Below are 8,939 nucleotides of genomic sequence, written 5' to 3'. Positions count from 1 at the left end.
GCTTATTTCGTCTGAAATATTTTTTCCTTCCACCCCTCACCCAGAGTGGCACTGCTCCTCCCTCAACACCTCTTAACTTAACTGCTAGTCACCCCTGGGAGTGTAGTTTAAACAGCACTTCCCTGACCCTCCCTCCTCACCCCCACCAGTCAAGTCAGATCATCTCAGACACACTCGCATTCCCTGCACTTCTTTGAAGCGCTTTTTTTTCTTTAATATTTATTTACTTATTTGGTTGCACCAGGTCTTAGTTGCGGCAGGCAGCCTCCTTAGTTGTGGCATGTGAACTCTTGGTTGTGGCATGCATATGGGATCTAGTTTCCTGAACAGGGATTGAACCCAGGCTCCCTGCGTGGGGAGCGCAGAGCCCTAACTCACTGCGCCACCAGGGAAGTCCCTATAATAATGTTTTTAATATTTATAAAGTCAGAACATTAATATCACCTTCAGCATCTTAAACACGCTTATTTTGGTTTTGTTTTCGAATCGATTCTCTCTCATCAGCCATGTATAAAATGATTTTTCCTTTTCTAGCATTTTGTGGAACATTTTCAAAGTTTTCAATTTATACTGCTAGAGAGTGCCCCATTTTCCAGCTCTTCTAATTACATGTATGGATATGACCAAATTGTCCAGTAGTATGGTCTAGAAATATATGGAATTGACTTTCCAAGTCATATTTGCCAATGCCAGATGAATTAGGCCTTTATGTTATTTTAAGAAACTTTAAAAAATATTGAAATACATCTTCTGGCAATCTTCACAATTAAATAAACCACTAGATACTTTTACAAAATGGTAATAGGCAGTAGGTGACCATCAAGGACGAATGTTCAGCAAGGCCACTTATGAGGTCAAAGTATTTTGAGATACAAATCCAATTTTTATAGGCAAGAATTTTTTCTTGGGATTCATCCAAATTTGTATATTTTTGGTTATGGCCTGCATTTGGTCAAAAACACCTATAATGTTCTTAAGATAAAGATCTACTTTGCAAAGCTGTTTGGAGACTGGATTTCAGATTCATTGCAGCTTTGCCCCTTTGCCTGAGATCAGCGGTTAAAATGAACTTCTGACACATGGCCAGAGCAGGGTTCAGATATTGGCGGTAATATCTTTGGAATTGTAATTTTTGTAGTTCTTACGTGTATTTCCTAGGGCTGCTGTAACAAATTAGCACAAACCTGGTGACTTAAAACGATAGAAGTTTATTCCCAGAGTCCACAAGTCAGAAGTCACGGTGTCAGCAGGGCAATGCGTTCTCCAAAGGCTTTCAGGGAGAATCCTTCCTTGCCTCCTCCAGCTTCTATTGGCTCTTGCAGTTCCTTGGCTGGCGGCAGCATAATTCCAGTTTTTGCCCCCATCCTTGCAAGGCCTTCTCCCCTGTTTCTCTGTGTCTTAAAACTCTCTTATTGGGTTAAATCCAGGATGAACTCATCTGGAGATCCTCAATTATATCTGCAAAGGCCCTATTTCCAAAGAAGGTCACAGTCACAGTACTGAGGGTTAGAACTGGTACAGGTCTTTCTAGGGAACACAGTTCAACCTGCCACACCTACCAAAGTCCATTTAGGGCATGTCATGTATCACACCCACCCTTCTCATCTATCACAATGTGCTCCTTCAGAGGACCCGGTGGCGGGTCAGAGGTGGGCCAAGCCATGAGCTCAACATGATACATCTTCGAAGACTGTCAGTTAGTTTCCTGGAAGATTTTTATTTTTTGAGAAAAATTTAACTGGTGATTTAAAACATGTTAATAGTATAATAAGCATATTGTGGCATAGAGTTCAAAATTCACGTAAATATCTAAGATGAAATGGAAGACTCCATATATATATTTTAGTAGGCATATATTTTAGTAGGCAATGGCTTTCCTACTAGGCCTCTAGAAGAATGGCATCCACTCTTTTGCTGGTGGGATACCTCAGAGTGAAAGTTTGGACTTTGTCTTCACAGCCCCCATTATTCACAAGCAACCTAGAAGTCTAAAACATATAATTTGTCATTTTTTGGAAACTTTAATTGTGTGTTGCTATTGACTGATTTATGGGAACAAATGACTAACCTAGCAAGTCAGTCTGGCTGGTCACCCAGCATAGGCATCTAGACTCGGCAATATTGTTCCTGGTTCTCACCCGTTCTGTGGGAGATAGAATAAAATACAGGGTCATGTGTGAATTTTAGAATTTGTACAAGTGATTTATTCAACATATATTTCTTGACCAATGGTATGGGGATACAAAAATGATTCCGCCAGGGCTATCCCTGGTGGCGCGGTGGTTGAGAGTCTGCCTGCCGATGCAAGGGATGCGGGTTCATGCCCCGGTCCTGGAAGATCCCACATGCCGCGGAGCGGCTGGGCCCATGAGCCATGGCCGCTGGGCCTGCACGTCCAGAGCCTGTGCTCCTCAACGGGAGAGGCCACAACAGTGAGAGGCCCGTGTACTGCAAAACAAACAAACAAACAAACAAACAAAAAACAATGATTCCCCCAAAAGGAAAGAATTCTTGCTCTTTCCAAAAAGGTAGATAGATAGATATAGATCTATGTCTGCTATATATCTAGAATTAATGGGAAATATGAGCATACATGCCATCGCTGCCCATTTGGCTTAATCAGGATGGACATTGCTAATTGATCTTGGTGCCCTTTCCTGCTGAGTCCATGTTTTAGTCTGCTTGGGCTGCTGTACAAAATACCATAGACTGGGTGGTTCAAACAATAAGAACTGATTTCCCACAGTTCTGGAGGCTGGGAAGTCCAAGATCAAGGTGCCAGCCAATCCATTCCTGGTGAGGCCTCTTTTTTTGATTTGCAGACAACCATCTTGTATCCGCACATGGCAGAGAGAGAGGAAGCAAGCTCTCTGGTGTCTTGTCTTATAAAAGCACCAAGCCCAGTCATGAGGACTCCAACCTCACAACCTAATTACGTTCCAAAGGCCCCGCCTCCAAACTATCACGTTAGGAATTAGGGTTTCAATATATGAATTGTAGGGGGACACAAATACTTAGTTCATAGCAGCCCAGTTATGGCTTCAGGAACAAAGGACATCTGTGCTTCCTGTATGCCTTCTTCATAGGGCTGGTATCAGAAATGAGAGCATACTGTTTTAACCACTGATTTTGATAATTTTATATTCAGAGCGATGCTTTCTATTTATACATTTTTTTCATGAGATACTTTTGGCATTATTATTCACTTAATTCATCCAAGGGACTAAAAACATTTTGGAACATTACAGGATGTCACAAAGGGCCTAATGTGAAGATTTAAGTGGAAATCCTCTGAAGTTAGAAAAAAAAAAAGGGGGGAATTTTAGCCAATATACACACATAGCCGAAAAGGTGTGTGTTTTGTGGGGGAGGAGATAAAAGTCAAAGTTGAAACCTGGCTTGCTCCTGGGGTCTGGCTGAAGGGGCGTGGGGTGGTGTCAGGGGTAATTTTGCACATGGGCTCGCAGACCAACTTGCACCGTCTCTGAGGTCCCAGCAGAGGAGGAAGCTGGGATAAGAAGGCCAAGGTTGGTTCTGGCTGCAGAGCAGAGACACAGAGACACAAGGCAAAAGAGTATGTGAGGCCAGGGCTCCAGTGAGGAGGAGGGATGGGGACAGAGACTGCTTCTGGCCCTTGACTTGCCCTGAGTCTGTTTGCATGTTTCCCATTTTATCCAAGACATTATGTATCTTGCCAGAGCCACACACTTAGTATATGTACTTTGAGTAGCTCTTCTCCACATTTTCAGTAATAGGTATCCATTTGGAAAGGAAGCAACAGACCAAAAGAAAAAAGGGGTTCTAAGACAACTTCATTTTTCTGTTTATAGAAAGGGGTGCTTGGTTTGCCAGAAGAGAGCAGTGACAGCAGTCCTGGATACAGAAAAAGCTACTATATAGTTCAGATGCTGGTAAGTCAATTATAGCATTTATGTTTCCTAAAAGAATTGTTACTTTGGATCAGGGTTTCTCAATAGCGGCACTATTGACTTTTGGGGCTGGATAATGATTTGTTGCCGAGTTGCCCTGTGCATTGCAGGATGTTTAGCAGCATCCCTGACCTGTCCCCTCTAGATGCCAATAGCCCCCCTATCCTCCATATGTGACAGCCAACAATGTCTCCAGACATTGTCAAATGTCCCCTGGAGGGCAGAATTTCTCCCAGGTTAGGAACTTTTGTTTTAGATAATTTACAAGAGAAGTCCATACTTGAATTGTTGAAACTTAGCACTCTGGTAATATTTGAGGGATTGGTAAAATATGAGTGTGTCTGAATTTTTCAAACCTCTTGTGTACTGAACCCAAATAGAAATGTTTTGGATTCAGCGAGAACAGATTTTTTTTTTCATGTAACATTCTTCTGTCATACCAGAAAAATTCGGTCCTGGGCTAAGTTTAGAAGATATAAAGCTGAAACTAACCATTTCAATTCTAATATCATCCTGAAGGAAATCCTAAAATAACAACTACACCAACAAAAATTTAATCATTTAGGACATAATGAGTAGGATGTTTGTAGGCTCTAACTCTTGCCTAAAAAGCTCTGTGCCTCCCTTAGCAAGACCAACAGAACTTGGGCTCAAGAAAAACTTTGACTTATTTATAGTTTTTGTTCATGGCACTTTACTACTCTAATGGGAAACTGGTGATGAAAATAGGTCAATGGAGACAAGAAGGATATAAAAATATTAGACCAAATGAAAGGACACTGATCAGTCATGGGGTTTGTGGAATATAGCTCACTTGCGCCAAAAAGATTTCTTTGTTGGAGATGTCCTATCATTGTGACACACTGGTAATAAAGGGGAGAAAAATGAAAGGACAGAAAATATCTAGCCCATCTTAGCTGTTTAGTCAAAGCACCAGCATGCAAATGACTCTGGTGGTGGGTGACAGTGACCAGGGTACAGCAGAGATAAAAGGATGCTTTAGGACCTTTCCACCTGGGGACACTGACATGGACCTGTCCCCAGGAATTGCTTCCCCATTCTCTAAGTTTGTATCTCAGAGGACAGATGGCATTCAAAATGTAGGCAAATCAGGCAAAAGCCAAACCAGTTTCCCAGTTTAGCCCAACTTCAACCACACTTACCTATTGCATGTCACCCCAGCCTCAGATGCTCCCTTTATCTCCTACAGAAGTCATATGTGCACTGCTCCCTCAAAAAAACAAACAAAAAAAGAGGTTCTTTTAGGCCAAAACTGTCAATTAGCATGGCGCTGCCTGTATACTCCAGCCAGGAAGTGCTTTCTCTAACTTCATCTCTCTGTCCTTCTACTTACAGCCAATTCAAAGACTAAAAGAGCGACCAGAGAACACTTATGACAGGAAGGCAGCGCACTTGATAGCTTTGTGGCCTTCCATTGTTTTTGGAGCGCCAGATGGAATGAGACCCATTTTTAGCACGGTGGCACGTGTCCAGTTTCTGCCAGTGCCTATCATTCCTAGACAGAGTCCGTCCACCCTGGCTCTTCCCTTGTTGGGAAGCACAGCTCTGAGAGGCCCTGTCCTTGCACCCTCTGCCCAGTCCAAGACATCGGAGGGAAATGGAGAGGCCTCTGTACTTGGGAACCTGGGGACCTACTGTGGTGTGTCAGCCAGGTTTCCCCTGACATCCCAAGTTCTGACTACTCCAGGTTTCCCCACAAAGGGAGTACTGCACAGCAGCAGCTTCCCCCCCTCCCCCCGCTCCCACTAAGGAGCCCCGAGGAGATATGTAAGCTGAAGTGTTCAGTGCTCCCTTCTCTGGGGAGAAGACCCAGATCCACATCCGCCTGTGCCGCTGTCTGCATGTGGAAGCAAATTTCAAGGGAAGCATTGAAAGCTCAGGAGGTCCTGGTCATAGTCAATCACCCCTGGGGATGTATCCTGTGAACCTATTTATATTACAGGATTCACCTCAATCACCAGCTCCTGTAGAAATGAAGTTCTTCTCTAAGGAAGTGCCACAGAACCAGGAAAGCGATGTTGGCACGTACACTTTGAGGCAATTTCTCACTGTTACCTAAAAATAAAACAGCACAACTTCTAAATCATCTCTGAAAAAAAATTTTTTTTCAGTCAATTGCAGGCAAAAGTGGGAAGCCATAGGAATTTGCCATCTGTTGCCCTGTCTTATCTTTTTAATTTTGCATTTTTTTTCCTTGCCCTAGGGATTGGAATCTCCTGTTCTCAAATTGTCTCTGCCAAATCTGGATTCTTTTTTTTTTTTTTTTTTAAATAGATCAAGTCTTGTTAATCTTTTTCTAGTTTTTAAAAATTTACTTACTTTATTTTATTATTTATTTATTTTGGCTGTGCCGGGTCTTAGTTGAAGCATGCATGTGGGATCTGGTTCCCAGCCCAGGGTTCGAACGTGGGCCGCCTGCATTGGGACCAAGGAGTCTTACCCACTGGACCACCAGGGAAATCCCTGGGAAGATTCTGATGTTGGTCATTTATGCTTTTAATTCCTACAGTACTCTTTAGACTACTGAGATAGTTCTGATGTCGTTGGTCTCCAACACTTGAGCTGTGGCCACCAGAGTAAAAGAGAAAGCCCAGATGATAACAGAGTAATTCTAAATTGCAAAATTCTTAAAAGAAAAGCCTCAGAAAAGAGCTGTTTTAGCAGGAAATTTAAAAAAATATATCAGTTTTCGGGACTTCCCTGGTGGCACAGTGGTTAACAATCCACAGGGGACCTGGGCTGGTAAGATACCACATGCTGCGGAGCAACTAAGCCCGTACGCCACAACTACTGAAGTCCATGCGCCTAGAGCCCATGCTCTGCAATAAGAGAAGCCACTGCAATGAGAAGCCCGCGCACTGCAACGAAGAGTAGCCCCTGCTCTCTGCAACTAGAGAAAGCCTGCACTCAGCAATGAAGACCCAACACAGCCAAAAATAAATAAATTAAAATAAATAAAATAAATAGAATAAAATAAAAATACATGTTTTCTTCTCAGTTAAATCAGTCTCCTTCAAGTGGAAATAGCTGCATTGACAATGTATCTTCAGAGAGTGAATTGGTAGAGATGATAAAGGAGTGAGCATGAATTAGAAACTAAACTATGCCACCTATGCAGACGGCTGGAATTGAAAAGCTGCAGCAACTACTCAATTTGATAGCGGTACAACTGACAGAGATTTGCCGCCAGCCGCGGCGGGTCCTCAAAGTGTAGCAACAATCGACGAGAGGGGGTAGGGAACTGAACGCACCAAGGTATGGGATCAGAAGGGCACAAGCAACTGATGGTTGCAAGGCAAGTTTAATGACAAAGCATAGCCATATATATACCCCTAAAGCAGGGAATTTGCTTAGTCACCATCTTACCGGCATCAGCTGGTTGATTGGCTTCTCGGCTTCTCCCTCAATGGCACCAATTTCCCCTCCAGGGTTGCTTTTCCTAGCTTTAGGGAACAACCAGGGACTCCCAGTAACTGAGCAGGTCCCTGGAGCGATTTGGCCAAAGGCCATCTCCCGTTTTACGTTCATACCATAAAGTCCAGGATGCATACCAAGGAGAGTACAATCGGGCCCTAAGGCTTATGAGGGTCTTAATGGCGCCTTCCTCAGAGGACAATGCTCGCCACAGAGATTCATTCAGAAATTTTAGTGGTGCTTGTCTGCAGCAAATGAAATGAAAAACTTAGAGCTGACTCAAAGGAGGAAGCTAACCTACTCAATAAAACAAAAGTTGATCTTCTGTTAGACAGCTTCTGTTGCAGAAGGTAAAACTATCCTGTTTGGACAAGGTTGAAAGGACAAAGCATATGTCTTGATAGAAACCTTTCTATGAAATGGTTGCACAAATCTTGAAATTGGAAGAAAGAAGAATGATGTTAAACACATCAAAATGAGGATTTGGTTATTAAAACTTAATATATGATCAAGCAGCATTTTATGGGCTTAGAGCAGTGGTGTGCTGGCAAATGTTTAACTGGCTCTCTGGGAGGATAAAGCTCCAATCTGTGGTTTTTGCCATGACATCACTAAATAGAGTTGTGGTGTGCAGCAGCACACCATAGATAGTATTTCCTCCATACAGATAGATAAGAGTCAGCATAAACATCCTCAAGAGCATAGATAATAGTACAGTAATTAGGAAGTGTTGAACTGAGTTTAGAGTACTTATTACCTATGTTTTTATTTTTAAAATTGATTTATTTTTTAAAAATTAATTAATTTATTTTTGGCTGCAACGCGGTGCACAGGCTTCTCATTGCGGTGGCTTCTCTTGTTGCGGAGCCCGGGCTCTAAGCACGCAGGCTTCAGTAGTTGTGGCTCGCGGGGTCTAGAGCACAGGCTCAGTAGTTGTGGCGCACGGGTTTAGTTGCCCCGCGGCATGGGATCTTCCCGGACCAGGGCTCAAATCCGTGTCCCCTTCATTGGCAGGCAGATTCTTAACTACTGTGCCACCAGGGAAGCCCTACCTTTGTTTTTATATAATTTATTTAATTGTAAGTTTATATAATTCAATTTTAAATAATGGCCATGTTTTAAAACCAGCTCACAAAATCCCTAAAAAATTGACGAGCAACTCCAGCACACCACTAGGCATGAAGATTAAATCAAAAGGCAAAAAGAAGCAGACACAAGGGAATCTTGCAGTATCAGAATGACTATATTATTGTATTTCTAGACATAACACAGAAACATTAAGAAAAGTTGAAAAATGATAGTGGAAATAGAAAACCTAGCGCTTACAAATGTAAAGTACCACAGGAACTTTTCTATACTGTACTGCATGTAGGAAAGCATGTGTATTAATAAAGAATCCAGAAGAAGAAAGTAAAAGGAAATACACAGATGGGGCTGTCATCACCAAAGCATGTGTTAGAATGGGATGAAGAAATAGGAGAAAAGGAAGAAGAACATGCGGCTGGGCAAATACAGAGCAACCTGAAAGATTTAATGCAGCCCTTTTGTAATCTGGAATAATTTTTTGTACTCAGA

The 8,939-nt window shown here is 42.4% G+C and overlaps 1 long non-coding RNA gene across 1 annotated transcript; it reads right to left on the bottom strand.

Moving 5' to 3' along the window:
• Positions 1 to 1,856: 1,856 nt before the first annotated feature.
• Positions 1,857 to 5,999, bottom strand: LOC131758617 (uncharacterized). Its single transcript, XR_010841196.1, has 3 exons — positions 5,900 to 5,999; positions 5,093 to 5,160; positions 1,857 to 2,143 (listed from the first exon to the last, which is right to left on the bottom strand). It is a non-coding gene; the product is annotated as an uncharacterized lncRNA (long non-coding RNA).
• Between the last annotated feature and the right edge of the window lie 2,940 nt (positions 6,000 to 8,939).

The sequence above is a fragment of the Kogia breviceps genome, chromosome 6 (genome assembly GCF_026419965.1).
Source record: "Kogia breviceps isolate mKogBre1 chromosome 6, mKogBre1 haplotype 1, whole genome shotgun sequence".
Classification (NCBI taxonomy): Eukaryota; Metazoa; Chordata; class Mammalia; order Artiodactyla; family Physeteridae; genus Kogia; species Kogia breviceps.
This window is presented reverse-complemented; position numbering and strand designations above follow the sequence as displayed.